The sequence below is a fragment of the Hirundo rustica genome, chromosome 1 (assembly GCF_015227805.2).
Source record: "Hirundo rustica isolate bHirRus1 chromosome 1, bHirRus1.pri.v3, whole genome shotgun sequence".
Lineage (NCBI taxonomy): Eukaryota > Metazoa > Chordata > Aves > Passeriformes > Hirundinidae > Hirundo > Hirundo rustica.
In genome coordinates this window covers 10237867-10264995 of record NC_053450.1, presented here as the reverse complement: position 1 = coordinate 10264995, position 27129 = coordinate 10237867, and positions in this window count along the sequence as shown.

Below are 27129 nucleotides of genomic sequence, written 5' to 3'. Positions count from 1 at the left end.
TCAGTGAAATGGATATACTTTAGCTTTATCTGCTAAGGAAAAGAACTTATCAAGCAATTGTATTTCAACACTGTCATTCTGTTTTCCAGTTCAGTGAGAAGAAGCACCCTGAGTTAAGAAGAGGCTTCCCCTGAACAAGCAACTTGTCAAAGCAATACAAGGCTATATTATGCATGCAAAATTATATTCTTTCATGTTATACCTTGGCTTTCTCTCTTAAATTGTGATTGTGATGCCTTAAGTTTTAGCTTTCATGTTTTTCAGATTATGTGCTGCCTAGGAGTATAGTTCTGAGCCTCATATCGAGTGTTAGTAAGCTCTCTTCACAGAGTCGGTAGACGAAACAAATCCTCTAAGGACAGCGGTTACAAGTTTTCAGTGCCAAAAGCATAAACAATGGTAGATGGAAGAGAGAAAACAAGAACGATGGGACTTCATAATCTGGAGCTGTAATTGGACAATTAAACACCAATATGCAAATGGACCAAAACTTTTCTAAGTTTTGACTGTGACCAGTCATCCATTTTGTGACCATTTTAAATGCACCTTGGGTGTAGCCCTGGCCAGGCTCTTGTCCTTCTGCCCAAGGTGTATCCTTAAAGGCCTTTTAATAAATACCTACTTTATTCTCCAGCTCTGTCCAGTCTCTGTTTCAGGTCAGCCTTCCCAAGGCATCAGTTGGTGGGGGTTTTATTGATGTTCAGCAGCTATGTATCAAAGACATTAGGTCTTAAGATCAAAGAGAAATTATGATTGTGTATGGTTATTATTTAAAAACAAAGCCTGTATTGGCTAACCTTCCATCAGACATATTCTTGTGGATATTCTTTTACTATTATTCCATTTTCTGAGTCTCACAAAATGATTTAAAGATAACCGTAGTAGAGCTTATTCTGCTTAAGATATCAAGGGAGTTTACATAATGACAAATTTAAACGCAAATGCACAAATTAAATAAATTCACATGTCAAGGAATATGCTTCAAAAGTTAGCACATTTTTTCTGGCTAGGATTCAGAGGATAATTAAAACCCTCAACCTTCTTGCTGATCATCAATCCAGAAAACATGAAAGTAGGTTTATAGAACAAAAGGCGAAAGCCCTGATCTCAGTATCCTGTCTAGACAATGAGTTGACCTTATTTAAACTGGTTCACTGGGGGCATCTCCCTGGACTTGAAATCCACAAAAGTGCAGGAACTAATTGCTGGAGATTATGCTGAAATCATAGCATCCAATAGAAAAAGTGTCCAAAAATTTGTGTATACTTTGGGAATATATTCAAAGGGAAAATAGAGCCAAAGAAGCCGGGAAGGAAGGCTGCTTAAACTACCAGCTGCAATCTCTTGCTTGAGCCTTCCTGTTCTGTGCTAAAGTGAATCTTTGCACAATTGTGCTATGAGCCATTTAGGGGAACTAAGCCAGCTGAGTGCTGAAACTAGTTTTCTTTGGTTTGTTTTCCAGACAGATCAGTTCCTCAGTGTGATTCACTTGTGGACAAAAAGGTCTTGCACAGGCACAGCCTGAGGAATGATTCTAGGGCAGAAAGGAACAGCAAAGAAGCAGAAATGTGATTATCCCTTTACTCACCATTGAATGTATTATTCATCTACTGCCATACTGAGAAATATGTTTATTTAGCAATTTGATGTCTTCTTTACAAGGGCATGTAGTGACAGGACAAGGGGGAATGGATTCAGACTAAGAGACAGTAGGTTTAGATTAGATATTAGAAAAAAACCCTCTTTGCTGTAAGGGTGATGAGACACTGGAAGAGGTTGCTCAGAGAAGCTGTGGCTGCCCCATCCATAGAATTGTTCAAGGCCAGCCTGGATGGGGCTCTGCGCCTGGTCTAGTGTAAGATGTCTGTGATCATGGCAGGGACCTGAAGCAAGATGATCTTTAAAGTCTCTTCCAACCCAAACCATACTATGATTCTGTAGTTCTTGATGTTCAGACTGACAGGTAATTGTTTTAATAAACTGTAATATGGCTTCTTTCCCCTCCTTTCTCTTTAGCCCAAACATTAGGACCAAGATGTTCAGCATAGTGCCAGGAATAGGTGAGAGACTGAAAAATTCTTTAACAGTTATAGCACACCTCAATAGTTCCTAATTAACCTGCTTAATTTGATGAGATTAAAACCATGTTCAAATTGGCTGTCATATAGTTAAGCTCTGTTCACTAATATTTTAAAAATATTTCTTATTTGCATAACTAATTTTGTGTGAATTATGGTGGGGTTTTTTAAAAAGCTCTAATTGGGGGAATGTGTAGAATGATAATTTATTCTTTTTCTCTGTATCTTACAGTGTGTGTTTCAAAGTCATCTATAGAATATGACTGTAAAAAATGAAGTGTTTATTACAAGGACTTGGGTTTCTTATGATTATTCTCTGCTGGATTTTGAGGTAAAGCTAACCCTCTTGGTGAAAGCATGAATCTTAGCATGATCTTATATAGTGCCACTGTGAAGATTAAATATCAATAGCAAAAGTAATGATCAAACTTTTGACTTAAAGAAGGTCTAGATGTTTTGATTCAGCAGAAAGTGCAGCACACAATTTGAAAATAAGATACATTTTAATATCTTGAAAAGTAATTTATTGCTAAATGTGGGCACTAAATGAAGTGTATGGGTAGATATATGGATATGAAGGTGCTTATATCTGATGTCTTGTAGTTACTTCAGATTAAGTCTTAGAAAAATTTGTGATTGTTTTAATTGGTGTTTCTTGAGACAACATACTTCTCTGTGGGTTAAGTAATGTAAGAAAAATTCTGAAAACATGGAGAATTTTATTTTAAGCTACTGAGCCTTGAGTTTGTGCCATAAATTCCATTAGTGTGGGATAGTTGATAGATTTGAATTTGTGAGGAACTGCTTGTTCTAGATTTGTGAGTTTTAGATTCTTTGGAGATGGCATCATGTGAGTTGGCATCCTCAATAATATCCTTTCTTAAAAACATTTATTTGATCTTTAGAATCATAGAATCATTTCGGGTGGAAAAAACTCTTTAAGATCATGAAGTCCAATTGTTATCTTAGCGCTGCCAGGTCCAGCAGTAAACCACCCTTAAGTGCCCTTAAGTGCCACATTTTCACATCTTGTTAACACCTCCAGGGATGGTGATTCAACCACTACCTTAGGCAGCCAGTTCCAGTGCTTGATAACCCTTTCCATGAAGGAATTTTCCTAATATCCAATCTAAACTCCCCTGGTACAACTTGAGGCTCTTTCCCCTTGTCCTATACATTGTCACTTTGGAGAATAGACAGACCCCACCTGGCTACACATTCTTTTCAGGGGGTTGTAGAAGTGATAACATCCCCCTTGAGCCTCCTTTTCTCCAGGCTAAACACTCCCAGCTCCCCCAGCTGCTTCTCACAGGACTTGTGCTCTCTTCTCCACCTCCATTGCCCTTCCCTGGACACGCTCCAACACCTCCTTGTTGTAGTGAGGGGCCCAAAACTTTATCTTTGTGGTACCTTTTTCCACTTATATGGGCTTCTTACAAAGGTGGCTTCCTTCATAAGCAAAGGGTGTTAGGATTAATGCCCACACTCTGAGAAGTGAGACAGATTTCCCTGATTTCAGAGAGTTGAGTTCAGTTATATGCTCTGTCATGGACAGTGGGACCTTTTCCCTATGAGGTATTAAGGTACTTCCCTAGCCACGGAAAGAGGAATATAATAGAATTTAAAAATCCACCCAGTCCTGTTTAGGTTTTTGTTAGCTAATTGAATAAGATATAGATTTCTTTGGAACCAGAAAGCAGGAAACTCACCTTTGCTTGCCTTGACATACAAACAAGGGCCTGTTAAGTGACAAAACACCTTTAATTCAAGCACTCTTTCTTGCAATGGGGCACAGAGCAGCAGTGACTCATGCCAGGTCTTTTTACCTGCTGGAATCACTGCCTCTGTTCTCCCACCTCCATTATGTTATTTTTTTCCCTGTTCAGGCTGCTGTCTTGGCTGTGCATGCTCTGGGGAAAGGTTGTTTCATACATCCTTGTATCATTTACACTGTTGCCGGACCTTTACAGTAGTTCAGGTCCTTGGGGGATCTTTGCTGCATGACACAAAACAACCAGCTGAGATGTTTAAATCTGAAAGCTTTTTCCTCTTCACTGTGTGAGCAATCAGGGGAGGAAGAGGAGCTCTTGCCTTGACTTTCCAGGCTTATTTAGGCACGTAAATCGAGTTCTTGACTGAATTGCTCTCTCTCTTCATTGACCACATAGGGAGCCTCCTGAGACTTATGTCCTGCCTTAGGCATATAACATCAAATGACTACAAAATGGCTGTTTGCTATCATGACTACATTTTTTTTTTTCTCACTAGCTTTATTTATAGCTTTAATTGTTTCAGTTATTGTTTGTGTAGTTTCTATGACCTCTTTTTTAACAGTGAGGTGCAATTTTTGCTTTTTACCTTGACCATCTAAGCTAGTTTTCTTATTCTAATAATAATTCCCTTAAGAGAACCTTTATCCAGTTTTCAGTCCACTTTGCAAGCTACTCTTATTTGCATCCTCCAAGGTTCATATGAATCACAGAATCACAGTATCATCGTGGTTGAAAGAAACCTTCAAGATAATCTTGTCCAACCATCTACCCAGCACTACCATAACCACCTCTACCCCAAGTGTTGTATCCAGACTCCTCTTAAACACTTCCAGAGACAGGGACTCGAACCACCTCCCTGGGTAACTTATTCCAATGTCTGACCACTGTTTTGGTAAAAAAAAATTCTAATATCCAGTCTGAACCTCCCCGGGTGCAACTTAAGGTCATTTTCTCTTGTCCTTTCACCTTGAGACATGGCAGAAGAGACTGACCCCTATCTGGTAACAGCCCCCTTTTAGGGAGTTGTAGAAGGTGATAAGATCCTCCCAAGCCTCCTCTCATCCAGATTAAACAATCTCAGTTCCCTCAGCCACTTCTGAAAACAGTTGTTTTCTAGACCATTCACCAGCATAATTGTCCTTCTTTGGACAACCTCTAGTTCCTCCATGAGGTAGGAAAGGAACCCCAAAGACTGACACCAAGAAGATACCACTGAAATTAACTACATCAAAGATGAAAAACATTGTCTGGTAAATGAAAATATTGTGAATACAAAATTTCACCTAAATTCTGCCAATTTAAAAACATCAGTGAAATGAGAACTAGATTTTAGCTGAGATTCCTGAGAACGTGACGCCATCATTAAAATTAATTTGGGGGAGTAGAATTACCCATCTTTGCTCATAAAATTGCTGTGGGAACTTCAGTGACTGGAGAGCCAAGATATCCCAATTCTTGATTGCTGGCTCTAGACCAAATTGTCTGCAGACAGAATTTTACATGATTTGCTGAAGTTGTCCCTAGTTTCTGGTCTGCTTGACTTTTCAAGCTGGCATAAAAATAAATCCCATCAAGTTTCTTAGTATAGTGGAAATTATCTGGTTTCATACTAGTTTTTATTTATTTTCTTATACTAGCCATTTTTAATAATTTTTGTTTTCTGCACAAAAGCCTATATTTATTTCCCTAGGCTAAGCAGGCAAGTTTCACACAGTGAAGGTATGCTGGGGTCACACATTAAGCACAGCTCCCAAAATTAGTGACTATCTATGCATACAGCCCACTGCCAGGAAACCCAAGGAGCAGAAAATGCCTAAAAAGGCACCAAACAGGCGCTTGTAACTAGAGTGATTGATTTTTATTTACTGGGGATTGTTATTTCCAGGAGGAACTACCTTCTGCCTTTGTGCTAGTTACTTCCCTGGTAAATGAAACAAGAATATAGTTTTGCTTGAACTCATTCATTTTACTATCTGTGAGATTCAGGACGAGAGTTGATCTGCTAAAAGTGATATGTGATTCATATAATTATATTCTGGATAAAATGTATTCAAATATTTTTATTTAAGGTCCAACCAAAATAATGAGCTTTTTTTTTGCTCAATAAGATCCTATGCTCTTTACACTTTTGCATTCTTTGAACTATGCTTGGAGAACTTTAAAAAGTACCCACAGCTTTCAGTTTGTTTGAAAAAGTATTATCATTTTCACATATATTTGATTAAAATTTGAAGAAACGAATTCTGACATGAAGCAGATTTCTGCAGGAATAGAATGTAAGAAAAAACACCCCCTAAGGTGCGGCAGATTTTTTTTATGCTCCTGCTGCTCATACTTCATCATTAATTTTCTATTATTTTTAAAAAGTGTTCTCTGGCATGTATTTTCTTATTCAGTAACTATTAGAAGTACAGATCTATTCATATAGAACTTCAAATAAAGACGTTAACCACCTTATTCTGATCACCGTCAGCATTGGGGACAGCATAGGCCCTCCACCAAAAATTGTTCTTTCAGTCCACAAACCCCCAAATTCTGAATATTTTGTATTCCATTAATTTATCATAATGAAATACCACAGACTGACTTCTCTTCTGATTTAAAAATTGCCTATGCTGAAATAAGAGTTAGAAATGAAACGGAAGCATGAGAGACCTGCTCTGTTTCTTCAGCGTCAAATCTGTTGATTGCAATGACTACAGTACATTTTATCTTCCTTCACATTTGGAGAATTAGTGTATCAAGATGAATAAGTGATGGATCTTATTTTCTTTTTATTAATTTTATTCTTTGCTAAGTGTCACTGCCAGCGTAGCTTGTAATGACCACTAAGTTCATGATCATCTGCAAAATCTTAATTTGTGATAGCAATAGGATAGTTTTTAACAGCCAGATCTGTTTGTAGGTCCCTTGGCAGATCTTCTTAAGCCTGCACAAATCCCTACGTTTTCCAAGAGAGAGGGTAATTTTTAAATAGTGTTCTGCTTCAAAGAAGTAGTTTTAAAATGCCAAAATGATACTTAATATTTCAATATTTTGATTTTAGTTTTTCTCTTTTTTTGAGTGGTACAGCTAAAGTTTTATGGTCTTAGTATAATGAGGGTGAATTTAAAACAAAACATGTGTAACTGAGGTTTGCTGTTGACCTTTCTAACATTTTTAATTTGCAGAAATTCTACTATCTTGAATTGTATCACCAACATGTGATGAGAGGAAATACCAGAATTTCAACAATCAGTTACAAGATAGGAAAAAAATATCTAGCCTGGCAGACTGTGCATTGAGCTGACAAGGTTAAAAGCTAAGAAAATTTGGCTGAGTGGTGGTTGCTGATTAAATATGAAAGGACAATAAATATGTAATATTATCATGGTGGTTTTATGTACTCCATTTGAAAAGAGAACTGTAGTTTAATGAAACCTTAATTTAAACAACAAGGAATAAATTACATTTCTTTTTCTTCCCTTCCTAAATGTACAGGAGTCAAATAAAACTAGAGGCTTTCTTTTAACATTTTAAAGATTTTGCTACTTTTGGACTGCCTGGATACTTGCTTTTATTAATATTTTATCCGGCCTCTTCCCTTGAATTACATTTTTCGTGGCAATGCTTTAATTAAAGGGAGCTGAGCAGCAGAAGAATTGTTCTTCAAATCTTCAATTGAAATGAAATGAGGTTTGGTGATGTCAACGTGAGACTGAACAGTTTACTCTTGAGGTTTAATTTATATCAATTATAATGACCATCCTGCAAGTATAGCATGGATAAGTGTTAAGAAGAATGTAACTGCTATGATTTTTCACACCCAGAACTGTGTAGTTTGCAGAGTCTTTAATACTGTGTAGCTAAATAGGTATTAATATGGTGTGATAACAGACACCTATTCAGCTCAGGTTGCAACATGCCATCCTCACTAACTCCTGTATGTCCTCCTTGTAGGAGAGTAAAATGAAGGGAACATAAATATATCTGACAAAGTCATCAGGGATTAGAAAACAGAATCCAGCAATAAATATGGTAATTAGGCAATTTGAGACTTAAAGCACAGGGTTCTTTGAAAATGCAATTTTGGGGCTGAGAACCAGCACTGAAATTTTTACCATTAAGGAGAATTATGATAGAACTGAAACTTTTTAATGACATTTAAACATTTTTTATTGGGAATTTAATAACTTTTCTGCTCATGGTAGGGAAATCTTAATGATGAAGCTACATATAGAGAGCTTTCTGTGCACGCCTGTCCTCCCTACTCTGTCTAATCTCCAGAAGCTGAATTTAGACTCCTCCAAAATTCTTTCTCTTGCAGTGTGATGATGGGGGACTGCTTAGCTAGCAATGTGAATGTGGAGTTTCTTGATTAACAGTAATTTTGGACAGATAACACTGTTTTCATGTATTTGATAACCTAAAGTAAGCTTTGCCATTTTTCAGTTCTCTATTCCTCATTAATAGCTACATACATTTTTGTGGACGGTGTTTTCCATTATGATAACAAGGTAAGAAAGTTAACAGCTTGAAGCTTTTTAAGTAAGTGATTCCTGTCAAAGAGGGCTTGGTAACTTTTTAAAGTGGAATTCGAATAAGCAAAGATGCCAAGTCTAAATGCATGATAACAGTAAAATTTCTTTACATCCATGAGATTTTTCTTCCACGTCTCTCTACTCCTCCCCACTCTCCAGTCTGCCATCAGTTGTTTAACTGCTCCTCAATCCATGGGGAAATCTCTTGGTCTTTCAAGCAATGGCAAAACTCAAATAAGAAATCTGTGCATAGCACCTTTGGGGGATGTGTGATGTTAATTTGGTCTTGGTGATGAACCATAAATTCTATGTCACACTTGTGGGGACAAAACCAAGAAAATTGCAGACTTGCACTCTTTCAATACTCCAGAGTGTGAAAGGGTGGTAGAGCCTTTTTCAGCTGTGTCTGCAGCAGTCTTATGTTTAATTATGGACCATTACAAATCACTAATAAAAGCATAATGAAGCAAGCCTCACTGTAACTTGCAAAACTATTAAAACTAGCCTTGAAAGCTGCAGCAGAGGTGGATAATGATCTATGCTGGGCATCAGTTGCATTTCCCCTGGGCTTAGCTAAGCAGAATGTGATGTGCTCCAGCCTGGGGAGCCCTCGCTGTCAGCATGGCAGGGTAGCTGTAGTGCCACAACATCATATTATTATTTCAGGAACAGTAAATGCAGGTGTGATGGTGTAAAATCTGTATGTGCAGGTGGGGTGTGCTGTGCTGCTTTTGAAACTGTGCAATTAAAGATGAACACTCTGAAAGTGCTTCCTAGACCCTCAATCTGTGCACAGAAAGTATACAGGTCAGGAAGTTTTGAACCCTTTTGCCAGAGGTGGGGTAACCAATACATCTGTGATCCCAGGAGACAGGATGGAGAGAATTATGTGCTGATAAAAGTTAATGAATACTTTGTGTATGCCTCAGAGAATAAGCCCCCTTGATTTTTAAATCTCTTCTGTGTCACTTCAGCTCCCCAGACTGATCAGTATCTCTCAGACAAGGCTTTGTCACTGGATTGCAGCCAAAGCATATTTTGGCATAGGCAATACTAACAATCTGCCACTCTGTGGATAAATAAACATTTGCATCATTGTGTGTTTAAAAACTAATCCTGAATGGCATTAACTTGCATTTGTAAATGTCCTCAGTGTCAGTCTGGGTATTCCCGATGTCCTCAGGAGCTTTTTCCAATGAGCTCCCTTTCTTGCATTGTGCAATTTCCATCTGAGCACTGGGGGATACTCCTTCTTCTTTAGCTGTTTGTTTGTTGGGTTTTTTTTGTTTGTTTGTTTTTTGTTTTTTAATGTAAAAATTCTCAAACTGAGCCACAACGGTGTCACTCAGGTATCTTTGCTGTCACCGCTTTTGTGCAAAGTTCACACCAAGCTAACAATTATCTCAACTGGATGGCAAGTCTACAGGCCACCTGATATTTTTGAATTGCCTTTTTATATGAGCAGTGCAGCCTAAAGTAGATGGAACAATGCAGTGGTGAGAGGAAATGCTCTTGTTGTGTATATATCTGTTGCACCAGGTCCAAAGCACAGACCAGGCTTTTCCATTAAAAGGGACCATTGACCTTAACACTCCAAAACATTTCAAAGCCCTAAGTAAACCCTATCCATTTCTATCCTGAATTCATGTATTGCTTTGAAATCATAGTGCCTTTTTGATGTTTGATGTTTATAGATAAATGTTTTACAGTAAGTATAACAAACCCAGAAAGAAGTGAAACAACATCAATCCCAGAGCACATTTGGTTTCCTGGAATAAATCTTTGTAAGCTGGTACACTCTGATCTTGTGCTGCATTTTGTCCCTCAGTTTTAGCAGCCCTGCAGTTTGGATTGCTATATCTTACTTTCTCTGTGGGGCTTCAGGTTCATAAACCAGAGAATGAATTATATTCATCCATTTGTTTAGTTTTATTGTCTGTGGCAGATAGGATAAGGAAAATAACTTTGTGTAATAAGGAATCTGTGACTGATGGTGTGTAAGTTTGAAATATGTAAGTGATGGCTGGCCCTCTATATGCAACTAAGCCCAGTTTGGTGTAAAGAAATCATAGAAATGCCCTGATTTGTGGCATTTCTGCAGCCTGTAACTATGGCCACACTTCAGGATTATTTCCTTCTTCTCAGTTCTTCCTAATTCTTCTCCCCTCTTGATGTTGGTTCCCACTCAGGCACACACCTGCACCTCCTTTCTGTCCATAGAAGAGGGCAGGAGCTGCTGTAGGACCCAAGTACACATGTCCCCAGCCATGTGTCTTTTGTCCCAGCTTTCCCATGGAGCTGGATCTATGTGGAAAAGCCTTTTCCATGAGCAGCTGCACTCCTCCCCCATTTGAGAAAAGGTTCAGCATGGCTTTGAAGTACAGCAGGAATGACCACAACTGGTCCCTAGAGAGATGCTGGAGCCCAGGGAGGGCCCCATGCTATAGCAGGAGGATATTTCTTGCAGGAACTGTGGCCATGGAGAGTCGTGACAGGAGCACCTGCCCCTGAAGAGCTGCAGCCTGAGGAAGGGCTTGCACTGCAGTTCTCCTCCCTGCTGCATGCCACAGATTAATTCTGTACGTTCAGTGCCATGAGAATAATCAGTGGTGACAGGTTACTGTAGGGACCCTGATGTCTCCAGTGGGAACCCCAGTGGCATTTGGGAAAAGTCTAAAGGATATTTTGAAGTTTAAATTTGGAGCATTTCCATTCTACTTAATATGACTTAATTACCTAATAACAGTTTTTCTATCACAGAGACCAGCTGAGCCAGAGCAATAGCAGAAAATGCACAAAAGTCTCAAAGTGATGTTGGGGTTTGGATATCATGCACTGGGAATTTTAAGTGCATTGGGAACATCTGGACTGGTTTGTTTACACAGTTTTGACTCCCTGAATGAGATTTAAAGTGAAGACAAAGTGAGATGTTCCTATTTGACTCTAAATACTGGATCTGACAGGAGGTTGTTTATTTCTTTTTTGATTCTAATCTATAGTTCTATGATTCTGTGACATTGTGCCATGACTTTGCTATTGAAGGCTGTCTCATTGCTGGAAAGTCAAACCTCTAACTCAAAAACTCTAGCTCTAAAGAGGGGAAAAATGTATGTGCTAATACAATGTATTTTCCAGCGATTCCTGGAAAATGAGAGCTTGGAAGCACAGTAATCTGCCTGGAGGCCAATATCCCTTTCAGTTCGTATAGTATAATTAATCCTATGCATTTTGCTTCATCTCCAGACATTACTCCAGCTGTTTGTCATGAGGAGAGTAATACAATCCCTCCTGACCAAGCCCAAATAATCTAAGATTTTATAGGCTAAGACCAACACTTTGGTTGCTAACTGGAAGGTAAGTGGCAAGCAGCAAGGACTGTGGGTTTCTACCTTTACCACATCTCCAATGAGCCACTTCATTTAATAACCAAGATGCATCCTGACTTTGCTCCAGTGCCCGAGTAGTCCCAGAGCAGGGTCCCCTGTGGAGCAAAATTCAGCAGCCTCACTAATTTAGTTAAACTGGAGGAGGAGCTGGTCAGTTAAAATTTAAAAAAAAAAAAAAAAAAGGAAACAACACCCACATCACATATTGCTGTGTATGACTTAGATGTTAAGGATGGGATTAGAATTTTCAAGAGCTAAGACTCTTCAATATATTTGCATATATTATGTAAATGTCCTTGAAAATATATTGACATATATTAAACATGTGAACTCTTGTAATTTGTGGTCCAATCTCTTACACCGAGAGAGTTTCTGTATGGAAGCTAGTAAAGTTTAGCTTGAAAATATGCATGGTAAATGTTTACACAATTAGCCAGACACAAAAGTGTAAGGCTAATTATTTTAATTGATTAATTTCAGTGGTGTAGACCAATTCTTAGAGCAATTACTTGACAAATCTTAATTGATTAGTTTACTTATTTTGAAGGCATTAATAGAGCTACCATTCCCTGGGGGGATCTTCATTTCCAAGAGAAATATATATCATATACAGCTAATGTCCTGGACACTGGCACAGCACTCGCTGTTCAGGGACAAAGCCCTGCCAGCCCCGGAGGTTTTCTCACCAGCCAGTATTAAAGGTGTTCAGATGAACAATGTGGAAAACAGCTGCCCCTGCAGAATAATCCTCTAACATCCAAATGCTTGTCTGAGCCTGGCAATGGCTAAGGAAAGAGCCGGAGCTGCTGCTGCAGTGGCATGTGTGCAGAGGATGTGGAAGCATGGAAGGCAAAAGCTGTATTTTCTGCGTAGGAGCAGTCTGAGCTGCATAACTTACTTAAAATGTAAGGTTTCAGGGAGCTTCACCAAGGAAACAACACTTTTCCCAGCAAAGTCATCAGGAAAATATTCCAACTATTTTGGTGGTGGCAGCATTTTGCCTAAAATCTTTGGGTGATGGCTGCATATCTTCCAAAAATAAGGCTGCGATCTGCTCCATGGATATTTGTGTGTGTGACTATATACTAGCTAAAGAGGCAGGATAATAAAGTTTCTGGTTTGCTTTTGCTGTGATTGTATTAGCTCCAACTTTTTTCCATTTTTAAATTAATGTCTCTAAAAAGACATGAGTTCAAAAGCCAATCCTACACAGGAAGGTTCATACTTTGTTCGCAGTGGTTTTATTGTTAGTGAGATTAACTCATGGATTAGAAGCGGTGAACCTGCTAATTTAATTCCCCCCCACCATAATCTTCCCACCAAAATGCAACACTATTGTCCCAAATACAAAGACCTTACAAGAAAGAAATTAACTTAGGAAATGTATTTATTTCAAGGGTTGTGGGGGGCTTTTTTTAAAATTATTTTTTGTGGTTGTTTTTTTTTTTTTTTTCATTCTCAGAAGTAACAAAATAATGTACTGAAAACCAGGGAGGAAAAATCAATCCAAGGCAAGAAGTAAGCATGAAATGCTGTAGCCCAAGTGGATAAAATGAGAAATAAGCATCTGAAAACAGAGACTTAGCATGGGAAACGTTAAGCAGCCTTATCTCTCTATGTTGCTAGCAGCTCCATCTGTTACACACAGTAAAAATACTGAAGCCAGAAAAGCAAACACAGCAACGATCAAGTTTATTTATTGAAATAAAGATGCATAAAACAACACTCCTATATCAAAATGTCCTAGAGAAAGAAAACCAATCTCACCAACATGGTTTCCCAGTACTAGAAGAACTGTGAAGGGAATTGCTGGAGGCAGAGAGCTGCATTTTTTGGAGGTAGCAATACACCCTGAGATACAGAGGACAGAAAGGTTTCTAACACAACAGAGGCTTTACATAAAATTTTCTAGTTTGCATTTTCTATAGCTATATTAGAGACTCTGGCTATTCTGTTGTCTTTTTTTTTGAAATGAATTGTTCTGGAAGTATACTGGTCAAAGTGATTTGCCGTTTCCCTAGGAGACTATAAAGAGGAATCTATTTTGATGGTTAATCATTAAATGGAGTCCTTTCCATTTCCAGGAACAGAAGAGCTCCTAAAAGAAACAGTGACTGAAGTGAAATGCTCTGTATTCATGCAACCTTGGCTTGTAAATAAGCTGAAAGTCATGCAAGCAATGGCAGATGTGAGTCAGGTACTCTCTGAATAAACAACTGGAACCATTCTATTTGCAAACAGTGAATTGGCCCAAATGACAGCTTAGGAAACAGGATCATCTGAGTGATCTAAAATATGTTTCCTGCTATGCTTGCTGGAGATTACAACATTTTCTGTTCTGTGCATTACTTGATAACTTACCTAAATTGAAAATTCATGTATGATGTCAATAATCATAGAGAAGTAATTTTTGTGGGCTTTCTTCTGTAAAGTAGGAGTCAACACTGTAGTTAAACAGACTGATCCAGCTCTCTTCTCCAGCAGTGCTGAAATGAGGCCGCAGAAACTCTAATAAGCATTGATACTTCCCTTTGCAGCACCTATTGCAGATTCCCTCAATCAAGGATTTAAATCAAATGAAATCTTTGCCCAAAGCAAAAATCAGTCCTACAGAGACAAATATATCATTGCATTTGATTCAGGCAACTGCCCATCTTCTGATCAAAGAAAAAAAATCATTTTCCTTTTAACCAGTTCCTTTCTCACCCAGATGTTGTTGGTGTTTATATAAAATAATACACACAGTTATGCTAAGTTTTATGGCATCTGCTTAGCTGAAGCAAAATTTGTAATTTTTTTTTTGCAGAAATACAGTCAGAGAAACGTATGTGACTTAAATGTTTGCATTAATGCTTGTGTGTTGACGTATGTATCCTTGTCCAGAGAGTTTTTAAACAGAGCCTCTGAAAAGGTCTCTGAGTTCCAGTATAACACACCAGAATATGCTGAGTTACTTAGCTGCATCACCAAGCATGGCAAGTGTGTGTGGATATGTATGTTTTTGTGTGATTCCTATCAAATTAAAAGCAGGAAGTAAAAGGGGTGAGGCTCTGCTACACCTAACAGATGCCTAACTTTGATAATCCCGCTGATCACTTTACTGAACTTTCAATGTAGAACCCAGGTGCAGTCTTGCAATGAGTGTCAGCTCTCCACGCCTGTGGGATGTTGCTTTGAAGGCACTCCATGCTCCTTTCAGTCTTCTGGCACTGGCTGGTATTCATCACAAAAAAGGCTCAGATCCCGTGCTGTGGATGAACCCCAGCCTGATTTCCCTGGAAATGTTCACAGCCTGAAGGGGCTCTAAAGCTGCCTGGATGCTCTAAAGCTGCCTGGCACATGGCCATGCTCTGTCCCACAGAGGCCAGTTCTGCTCCATGATGAGCACAATCCTTAGGAGGACTTGGCCCACACCAGGGAGTGGTTGCCCACAGATTACCCTGGCAACGGTCTGGGGCCAGCACAGAACAGCTGTTGTGGGCTTGAGCATCTTTTGCTGAGGACAGGGGCTTGGAAAGGGGGAATTAGGAGTATGGATGTAAAATCCGTATTATTACTTTGCTTACTAGGCACAGAAGAATGATCTTTAGGAGGTTTTACGTAGAGACATGATCTGAAAGATATGAGCCCAGCTCTTTTTACATGCAGCTTCTGCATCCTTAAACTACAAAGCCCACTTAAACAAGAAAGTTGGGACTTTGCTTCCATAGTATTTTCCCTTCTCAGCAGCCTGAATAAGTACAAATTAAGTTTTACTTTCTATTACATCAACACTTGGGTTATGCTTGCTCCTGTCGTAATTCCTGCTCTGTATTTTGGAAGGAACACAGCTAATGAACAAGCTTTGTTGCCAGGGTTTCACTAATCATTTTCTGCTCTAGGAAGCTGCTGGGAAATGTGAATGTGCCATGTGCTCAGAAAGTCTTTATGATCATATACTGCTCGTGTCAAGTACTGTGGTTGGTCTCCAGCAGCAAAGATCTGTCTGCGCTTGTGTGGGTTGTGGAGCTTGCTAAAACTATCACTTTTTCTCCTCAATTAAAATATGAAGGCATATTTTTCTCACATATGCCCATTGTGCCTGTGCTCTACAGATAACCGTTTCCCCAGCTTTAAGAGTTTGTGCTATTTGTTTGATGGGGTTTCATTTTCCCAGCTATCAGTGATGCCTGGTCACTATAAAAGTGTGAACCAATCTTTTTCTCAGATTGGTGTTCCTATAAATCTTCCAGGTATTCATTTAATAGAATGATTTACATAATTTCCTGCACTCACCTATGTATAGCCTGCTCCAGTTTTGTAGGGATTGGTTTAAACTTGTCTTGTGCATCCATATCAGAGAAAATATTCCTTCAGATGCTGATGAGTCTATGGTGATAATTTAATTTAAGTAGCTTTGATGTGATAGGAGTGAGGCAGGCAGAGAAGTGATGCCTGTGACTTTGACCCCTTGTTGAACCTGTGGTGCCTGAGGGGAGACATCTCCAGTGCTGAGAACTGCACAGGATCCTGTCTGAGATGAGGTTAATCTCATCCCAAGTAAAATTTTAATGACTTTTTCCTGGTTTACTGCAAAATTTCAGGGTGTATGAACCCCACTTAGCATTTGCACAGACAGGCTCCTTCTCCCCAGTTATCACATACACCACACTACATCTACAGAAGTTTTGGCATTTACCTTCCTTTTCCAGGAAACCTTCAATCTGGGGACTGCCATCCTTATCAGATTTGCGGACTTCTACCTTTATAATTCTCAGAGAGGTGAAGGGTCTTGAGTTGCTCTATTCATGAACTTGCCAGGCTTAGTGCATGGAAAAGGCTTGTGAATTTGTTTCTTTCTTTTCCACTGAGTTTGTTTTCCTGAGGACATCATTAACAGATACAGGACAATTTTGCCTTTTCTTTTGTGGTGGGATGGATCCCAATGCATTCACATGGATAACATCCACTTGGGTAGGAACAAGCCCATCTCGATAGACTCCTGGTTCAGCCAGGTGCTGCTGGTATGAATGGTTACTGATGAGTGAAATGCAGCACCTTTAGAGCCTCCATTTGAACTAATTATGTTCACCAGTGCTTTGTTGGTTGTAGTTGCTTTTATTTACAATATAAAGTACATTGACTCCTCTGCCTTTCTTTCTCAAAACAAAAAATTACCTTTTCTCCTTCCCTGTGTTGTGTGAAGGTAGAAACCACCCTCAGGGCAGATGTCAATTGATGCCTACCACCTATGGTCCTTGAAATTGATGTAATACTTGTGGATAATTCACATGTACAAGTTCATATCAAATGAAGCCGTAGACAAGAGACAGAAGAACCTGGGGCATGATTCATGATCTTCAGAGCTGGTTTTATGTTTTACTTTGTTTATTGAGACACTTTCTGTGTCCCTGAATTCTGACTGCTGTTTCTGGCATTACGTAGAGCATCTTTTGGTCAAGTTCTGTTTCCCTTTGTCACATAAAGCCTTTGAAGTCTTTCATCACTAACACAGTACAGCTCCACTGAAGCATGGTTTCCAAGTCATTTCAAAGTACTTATTCATGTTGGTTTTTTGCTGTGGTATTAATCTTCTGTTTCACTTCCTCATTCTGTTAAGATGTCCTCAGTGTTGCTCAGCTTTGGGCATACAGCACTCTGTTGAGAACTTTTACAGGTATTGTGGACAGATGGTTCCTGGTTTCTGAGATTGCAACAAGGCACTTCATAGGGCGTTAACATTTACTGCCACAGATAGTGAGAAAATTGCTTTCTGTTTATCTTTATCTATAATCTGATTTGTGAGAAAATAGTGGCTCAACCTTTTTAACCTTCTGAACTTCTGTATGCTTTCAGACAGCTGCTATGTTTCACTGTCTTTCTTTTTTATAATCATGTTCATGAAGTGTTATCTTCTGTTCCCAAACAGAATTTCATTCCTCAAACCACTGTGACTGAATTCAAAATAGATAATATTTAATCTCTGCCTGTTTGAGTGACAAGCAGAGTATTTATCTATCACTGGTCACAGTGAGTGCTGGATATACAACATGAGGATTTCTTTTAAACAGTGGATCCATGTTGAGGAATGTGAAATATCTGGTTTTTTCTTTTCACTTTGAAGTTCTGCTTTGGATCAGGGTAAGTAAATCATGTTTAGAATGAATGACAGAAATACTAGTAAAATGAAAAATAAATTAGAAAAGAAAAAGCATTGCTGCTCATATATAGAATTTATAGTAGGCTAGACTTAGGCTAATCTTTTTTTAGTGTCCAGCATTTTTTATTCTGTTTTGCCACTCTGTTTATTAAGTTATACCTGAAAGGTTAAGTAATGCTGCACCATAATATTGTGGCTTGTGTACATGATAGTATATCACACAGCAAATACTCTACAGATCAATCAAGAGGGATTCAGTGGCATCTGCAGAGCAGCACTGGTTTATTAATCAATATATCAACTGGAGATCTGTCACTTTATATGTAGAGATACATTAATACAAAAAAGAACTATAGAAAATCCTACATATCCTATGTATCTATGTTCATTGAGTTGTCAAGTTCCTGACACTTGAAAAGGAGAGCTGATAGATGAGGTACCAGTGCCCAGGTGATTTTGTGGAACAGCACTTTTATTTTACAATTGACAACACAGAGAAACAAATTCAGCAAAGACTCTGCTCCAGAAGTATAATCCTGGCAAGAAATGTGTGAATATATTGTATTATGTGTGCATGCATGCAAATGTGTCTTTAGAGTGAGGATATGCATGTGCATACATGTATGCTATGCAATGTATATATAATATCAATTACAGTACTGGGAACATGAACAGGAGCAGAAAATGTGTGAAAACAGCTGTCTCCAAAGGATCTCTCTCCTCTCCTGACTGCAGGTTGCCAATGTTTCCTAGAGACAGTACAAGCTACAAAGTTGTGCATTATTTAAGAGAAAGGCACATAAATCCCTCATGAGAATTCAACCCAAATGTGTTCTTTAAAGAGAGAGGTTGATGATGCTGATGCTTGATTGTACTATAAAGCTGTGCACTTTTCCATGCCAGTAGAGTATGTGCACTGAGCAGTCATTCAGTCCCCCAGAACATCTGTGGCAAGATACCTGATTCAATTTACTCCCTTACCTTGCCAGGATTTTTACAAAGATTTTCATGTTGAATACAATGAGCTCTTCAGCTTCCTTCCTGAAACCCTCAGCAGCTCTACCAAATACTCCATTGTCCATATCTGCTGGGGGATATCCGCTACAACATAGAGTGCAGGACAAAATGTGCCGCAGTACTGCTGATCATGCACACTGAGCAAAGAGGGACTTGGTCTATTAGGATTCTTTAGCGTTTGTATATGCAGGGATATTCATGGTCCCTCTCGGGTGGGGAATGGAGTTGGAGGAGGTGACAGTGGGGCACAAAGTTTAAGGATGCCCAGCACAGCACATTCACCACATCCTGCTAGTGCAGCTCTAGCTTAGCAGCCCTCTTTTGTGTGGTGCTGTTGGATGTGATGCTGAGAAAATTGCACAGCCATTTTGAGGCTGCCAGAACCCAAACTTTACCTTGGGGGCTGAGAAGTCTCTTGGCTTACAGGGTCTGTTTGAGGTGACTGTCATTGTCACGTGTGGGTGCAATGACAGAGGTGTGTTCTCCCTGGCCGTTAGCAAGACAGTGGTTCTGCTGACTAATCAGTGAGTTTCTGAAATGGTTGTTTTTATACATTTTTCTGCTTGGAGATTAAGCTGAGCAGAATGACAGCCCTTGATCTGCTCTCTGCTCAACATGAGGGCGGCAAATTAACACAGGCGTGGGTGGAAGAATCAAGAACTGAAGTCTAAATCAAGAGGATAGACAAGTTTTGAGATGGGCTGATAAGTGATACAGCAGGTTATGAGCAGCTAGGAAAGGAGGATGAAGGAGCACAGGAAAGGCCATCTCAGAATGATTGGTGAGTGCTCACTTTTTTGGGGGGATGTTTTTTTGGCTTGTTGTGACCTTCCCCCACTGCTGCATTGTTAGGACATCTCAGAACAGATGTCCAGTTCACCATGTCCACTACTAGATTTGATGTACTAATGCCACTGAGCACCAAAGCATGCCATATCCTGTTCATGTGCTAGACTAAATATCTCCATCCTTCTGAGAAACTGATTCATCCACAGGGGGAGAAGAAAAAGCGTTCAGCAACACTGCAAGGATTCTGATGGGCTACAAAACTAAATTAATATCAATAGAGTGAAAGTGGCTCAGGTTTGGAAAAACTGAAATACTCCAGCAATCAGTTTGAAACATTAATAAAGACAGAGGGAAACACATGAAACCATCTTTATGGAGTAAGGTACTTAAAAGAGAAGTAACTCACTGGTGACACAGAGATAAGCCAGTTGCCTGTCAGCTCATGGTGTATTCATCAAGCCATCTCAGCTCAGATATGCTCAGTAAACCTTTATCTTCTTAGAGCTTTACCGCCTATGCAGTTTGTTTTGGCAGTTTTTTCAGCACTTCCCGATTTCTGAGGAGTTACAGAGAAGAATCTGCTCCAGTCTGTGACCTGGCTGTTTATATTGTAGCTAGAGGTCACCTCTATGCCTGAACAGAATCCTTATCAAGCTAAATGCTCTTTTTTTTTCCTCAGGCACCAAAGTTTTGGCATGATAAGATAACCTGAGTTGAAAGTTCATATTTAGGAGGATGACATAATAAGCATCATCCAAGCAGGAAAAATAAGTTGTATCTATTGTTTTCCCATGACTAGAATCCCATTTTGTTTATGGCCAGTGGAAGTAACCAGCTCCACTCAGTGGTAATAGTAGTGATGGCTCTTCTAACATTTAACCATAGCTACGAGAGAGTAAATCTAAATTATACACACCAGGATGAAAATTGTTGTGGTCTCTATAGATTTCCAAAGTAGATACAGGCTTACCCTGCAGTAAAACAAAGCAAATAATTAATAACCTAGAGCCATCTCCTTCTGCTGGAGTATATTAAAAGAATGAGGAGAACTGCAATTACCATTAGTGGAAATAGTATCTACTCACATTCTCTCTCTCTCTCTCTCTCTCTCTCTCTTTTTTTTTTTTTTTTTTTTTTTTTTTTTTTTTTTTTTTTTTTTTTTTTTAAATATTTACTCCTTGTTCTTTAGGTGACTCTGAATGGAGAATTGGACATAATCTCTAAGGCCAGCAGTCTCCTTTGCATGGAAAGATGAGGGAATTGATTTTGTCCAGTGCTGCTGAAAAATCACTGGCTGCTGCATGGAAACTAGGGACTATGATCAGGATGTGGAGCTGACACTCCAGGGATATGTGTGCCACCCAAGTTTTGGTACTCTCCTTTGGCCAATCCGCTTTGAATTTTTTAGCTAGAAGGTGAGGGAAGACAGAAATCACTCTAATGTAATATTAACCACTTGCATAGGGATAACGTGCAATTCCAGAGCTTTTTACTCAAGACTCTCAGCCATCACAATTTAAGGAATTCCCTTAAATCCTGTGAGCTGCATTAGGTAACTGGACAACTATTTGCAGTAAGATAAGCCTGGCACTCCTGATGTTCATGGTATTTCTTATGCAGGCAAAGACTGCAGACACAGAGTTTACCTGTTTATCTCTGATTATATTTAGTAATCTTAAAAGATGGTGAAACTCAATGATAACAGTCACACTATGAAACCATATTGTTACTAAAAGGTAAAATGTTTTGTCTTTATCTGATTGAGATGGAACAGCTCCAGCCCAAGCTTGTCTGTGACTGGAGCAGGATATATATTTACTTTCTTCCATAAGCCTTGTAGTGACCTGCAAACAAGAGTCAAAATATTGTTCTCCTGCATCTGGGAGGTTAAGCCTTCCCTGAGCACTGTGCAGGGTTCGTGCAGCTCAGTAATGCTTATGCATTTTACATTGGTATCAGCAGGGTTTTGTTTCTTCACCATGCTCAAAAGAGAGCTTGAAATGGCACCTCTGGGTCGGAGAGAACCAAGGGCACAGCTCAGGCTGGAAGGAAGGGATCTGCCTGGTCTAAGGGCATTGCAGAAGAAAACCTGAGGCAAAATGATCCCACAGTACACGTAGGAAAACCCAAATGCTGATCAAGGGAGGCTCTGACCAGTCCCTCAACTGGTCTGTAGAGGGCTGGGGTCATGGGCTCATTTCCATGTGCTTAAGATGTAACTACATATCTCTCAGGTATGATATTTAGTTTGCTGAACCATGTGTTAACTACTTAACTACCAGCTTCTATTTAAAACCATATAAATATTAGTAAAAGATGATCCTTTTGGGTCCCTTCCAAGTCAGAATATTCCGTGATTCCATGATTCTGTGATTTTATCTGATATAGCTTATTTTCAAAGCCTTTTACTAATATGAAGTAAATCAGAGTAAGTGAGATGAAACTCTATGCAGCACAATCACAAAAACAGTGAAAGAGCAGAATCATAATTTGCTCTGTCAAACTTCCATGACTGGATTTATCCAATGTAAGTGTGGGTGACAGTCTTGGATTCAGAGTGCAGCTTGCAGGGGACTGTCAGCACATGCACACAAAAAATATGTGTGCAACCTATATACCCACACAGATGTGTATATACACGTATAAATCTTTCCTTGTGTGTGACTGTGTGTCTGTGTACACATATATATCTATAAAGAGAAAAGGGAAAAGATTGAGTATACATGAGCAAATAATTCAGTTCTCTTAAGATCTAAAATGCCCTCTGGATGTGTTTGCCTCTCTTTGCTAAGTACTGAGAAAATCTAGGGAGGCTGAAAAAAGGCTATTTTTAGTAATACATTTCCTAGCTTGTGCTACTAATTCTGAGGTAATTTACTACACTGAAAGGTGTTTGGGATTTAATTAACTTGGCTTTTAATTCTGATTGTTTGCTTTGTTCTTTCTTCCACTGTGGGCAGGGAAAATGAACTGTGGACTTTCCCCTTTATTACCAATCAGTGCCCAATCACTTCCACTTCTGCATTCTCAGACAAGTACACAGAGCTTCTGTGCAAGAATAAAGACGTTTCTCCTGGATTCAAAACTCTTTTTGTTAGCAGAGAGAACTGAATAAACAAAAATTCAGGGGACTTTGTCTGCTTTGAAAAACAATATATTTAATACTCTGTTGCTTACGTTTCAAGCTGTTCCAGTTCAATTCTGCCTTTAAAACTTACTGTTTAACGTATTTCTGGTCTTAGTCTGGGGGATCTGCTTGTCTGAGGTCCATACAGAACACTTCATAGTTTCTACATAAAAATGGTTCTCAGCACTACAAAGCTGAGCCAAACAAGTGAATTCACACCCCCAAACCTCCTTTCAACTCCAGCCAGTCCAGACTTGTTTTCACATACTTTAGCAAGCCTCAAACGCAGAAGATGGTTTGTCTTTCCACAATAGGCACAGTGACACTGAGTACACAACAGGGCACCTTCTCAATCTTCTTTCTACTTCATGAATTGTTGACATTTTAACCTCTTAATTTAAAGCTTTCATTTGAGATGAGTGCTTCTTCAAGAAGGAGGAAGAACTTTGCCCAGTTCTGCCAAAGGCTGTTGTTATTTAATACAGAAAAATTGTGTTGATAGAGCATTGCTTAGATCACTGGGAGTGTCCACCTGTTGATAAAACTATTGTAGTAGTACATCTTAAAAGAACGGGAGAAACATAATTGTATTAAGTGACTGTTTGACGCATGAAAACAAGGGTGTTTATTTGCCCCCTTTCCTAGTCTCAGGGCAGAATCAGTCACAGGAGGGCAGTGCAAGTGGCTGAAGAAAGAGTTAAACTTTCTTGTTCCTTACTCACAGCACTCAGCTTGTTATTCAGAAGCTGTAATGTTGGTGAGAATACCTATTGATGAGTGCTTCAGTTTTGTGGAGTTTTAGCTGGGTAAACTGTGTTGAATTGTAGAACTAATTATGTTTATCTGAAAAGGTCCAACTTCTTCCAAATCTGAGTGTTGGAATCGCTCCTTGATCTCACGTCAACTTTCTGTGTACAAATGGCACAATGCTGCTCACATTATCCGTGGTGACACTTCCACACCGCCACTGGACAAGACTGACCCTTCCTCAAGCCAAAATTTCAGTTCTGTGTACAGATCTGCATCTTATTTGCTTTCCATTCCATTTTCCAATTTGCAGACAATCCTTCTGCAAGAAACTTGAAAGAAGAAAACCTTAATTTCAAGATTGCACTGGATTTAGTTCACATCAATATAGGATCTTTGACTCAGAGGGATGAAATACTAGGCACTGCTATCAATAGTCATATCTTGCACATGTCCTTTCCTCGTAGAAGTGCCTTCCAGAGCCTTCCATTTGGCCTCTATTAGAACATACCCCTGTCTTTGGCTATGCTGTATTTTTGTTTCTCCACCAGAGATACTGAAGTGTATGTTAGTGCCTGAACGGAAATCGCTCTCAGCATTGCTTGAAACAGGCTCTGCTTGCTAAGTAAACAGTTTGTACTAGTTATCACAGCCTAAAATGATAACAGACTTTTGAAAACTTATCTAAAACAAAAATGGCTGCTTGAGATCAAAGTCCAGATCACAAACTTCATTAATTTTGCTTTTATATACCAGGAATAATGACTTATATTCTCTGTCTCTGTTTCTTTTCATGCACCACAGTAGGATGTCTCATTTGCAGCCAAAAGAGAATAAAGACCAATGAATGGCAAATTAAATTCTTGAAATTCAGTTCCTCTGCCCTTTCCTCAAATTTGCAAGACATTTTTGCTAACATAACATTTTAAAATCTACAATATATATTTTGCCCCATTTGTATGTGGGTTTCTTTATTAAGTCACAAAACACTAATTTCAGTATCCTATAATAATGGTCTTAAGAGTGGCAGTAAATTGGCAGGAAATTACTGTAATTTCCCTTCTTGGAAAAACCAGGCAAAACCATCCACAAATTCAAAACATGTTTGTGTGAAAATACCCCAACTTTTTTTTTCCATTTATGATCTCTATTTCCCACTCTTAACATTCCACACCACTAATTTGCATAACACACCTAGTTTTTCAGAAGCTACATATAATGTAGTTTAAACCTACGAATGAAAAGTTTTGTACGAAAATATTAAATTCCCTCTAGAATTGCATTTCATGATACAGTGTAAACAATCACCCTTGTTTTCTTCTTTCAAAACGACATTCCGGCCTGCCACAGCATTATTCTCTAGGAAACACACAGGACATCAGCAGAGCCGGGAGGCTGTTGGGACCACGTTTCCTCAGACCGCTCAGTTTGCAGTGTTCACATTGCTTCAACCTCGTACTTTTGCACAAGTGCATGAGGGATTTGAAACCTCTCACACCCTGCACAACCAGTTACTGTCAAGCCACTCAAATCTTTGCCTCTCTGTTTACCAAGCTGACGGAAGAGGAAAAGTACAATGAAGTGGGTGAATGAGCCCTCTGCTCAGATCTGAACGACGGGAAGAGGAAAATGCCTTGCCTTGGGAAGAGTTAATCCTGCCTAGCCCTGCCTAGCGTGACTGGCTGCGTCATGGTGACTTCCCTTGCAGCAATGAAAAGTTTGACACGCTGTTTGTTTAGGGCTGTGTCCAAAAGCACGGTCACACCCTGTCAGGAGCTGCAAGTGTCCGCAGCTTTCCTTCAGTGCCAGCTCCCTGCGCGGTCCCCAGGGACCAACAGGGAGAGAATCCCCAGGTGAGGCAGAGATGGAGCAACAGCAAACACTGAGACGAGGCTTTATCACTTAATCATTCATTTTCAGACTCTTGATTCAGAAGCATTTTTTGGGGTGTAGGCTTACAAAGAAGCAGGAACTTCTGCACAGTGTCAGAGTGTTCTTTCAAGTGCACTGCCCTCCCTAACAGGTTTACACGTTTCCCGTCAGCTTGGGGCTTATTTAGCTCTAAAACATGTTTTGCTGTAACAAAGTGGAAAACCTGAATTTGTCAAAAATGCAGTGCTTCCAGGCCTACCCAACATTTTTTAGGCGAGGCCTCTATTCTGTCATGGCTCTGCTGTTGCAATTTATCTTTATGTGCACGTTTCAGTGTTTGCAGAGACGAATTCTGTGTCTACAAGTGGCCTGTTTTTCAAAGGCATGCTGTGGAGACAAAGGTTGAAACCCAAATCACTTCACAGCAGTCTGCAAGTCTGCCTCTCTTCAGAAGCTGTAAATGTGTCTAAGCAAAAAGCAACAGTTCTCCCATCTGTAAATAATGGGCTTGGGTGAAATAGCTCAAATACCTGAAAAAATCCTTGTTTAAAACAGAGAAGGAAATTCTGGTTCTGGGCAGTAGCCTGGAATACTTTGAGGCTGGATTAGTATGCAGGAAGTAAAGAAATGAAAAGGCAAAGGGTGGTTTAAAAATGTCATTGCACAAACATGCATGCATATTCTCTCAGGCCCTGCTTGGTGGTTCAGTAATGTAGCAGGCAATGATAATGATACAATTTCACAGCTCCTCTAATCCCAGAGGATGCACAAAATGCTTGACAAACCGATGTCCTTTAGAAGCAATAGTCTGGGCCTTTCCTTCTCATCTGTAGAGGAGTGGAAAAGATTACAGTACAAGTATAGCAAAATCTGGTAAACTCAGAAGCAAGGGGAAGCAAAATATATTCTATTCAATGAATATGCTTAAATTTGTATAATAAAGAAACTCAGGCAACTTTACATGTAATTAGCAGACAAGCTAGAATTTTTCCATTTTGGCTTTGGGAAAGCATGGTGGTAATAGAAAATAGAAATCACATAGAAGACACATAGGCCATTTATACGCATGAATCTCTGATTCAGAAGAGAATATGGAGGTCTCTGATCTCATTAAATGGCAGAGAGACAAAGATCCAGCCCTGATTAACTTTATGTATGAACCTTGTAATTTCACCAACTGTTGTCTTTGCTTTTGGCAAAGTTTGCTTATGATCTTCTAAGTAGATTTTATTTAATTAAATGACACCCTATTAGAATCATGTAAAAATTCTCCTGAGGAAGGAGTCACCATTTGTGAGCAATAGGTTTTATTTGGGTGGGAAGGTGAGGTTCAGCAAATTAGGTGTGGTTTCTCGTTGAAGCCTCTGAAGACAGTCTGCCTTTAAAGGTTTCTCATTTGGGTGATGGGATGAATTCTAAAAGTGGTCTGTCTCTTTTCATAGATAGGGAACCCTGTCAGACCAAATGCATCATATGCCTGCCTAACATCAGGCTCACAAAATGCTCTCCTGCAACACAAATGACCACATTCAGTGAGCTTCTTGATTTGTATTAGAAAAATCTTAGTGTAATGTAAAGTTACATCCTACCAGGCCAAAATTAGTGTTCATAATCTTAATATGTTGATATACCTCAGCTACTGGTAGACAATAAATGGTTATTTATCAGGACACCAAAATCTT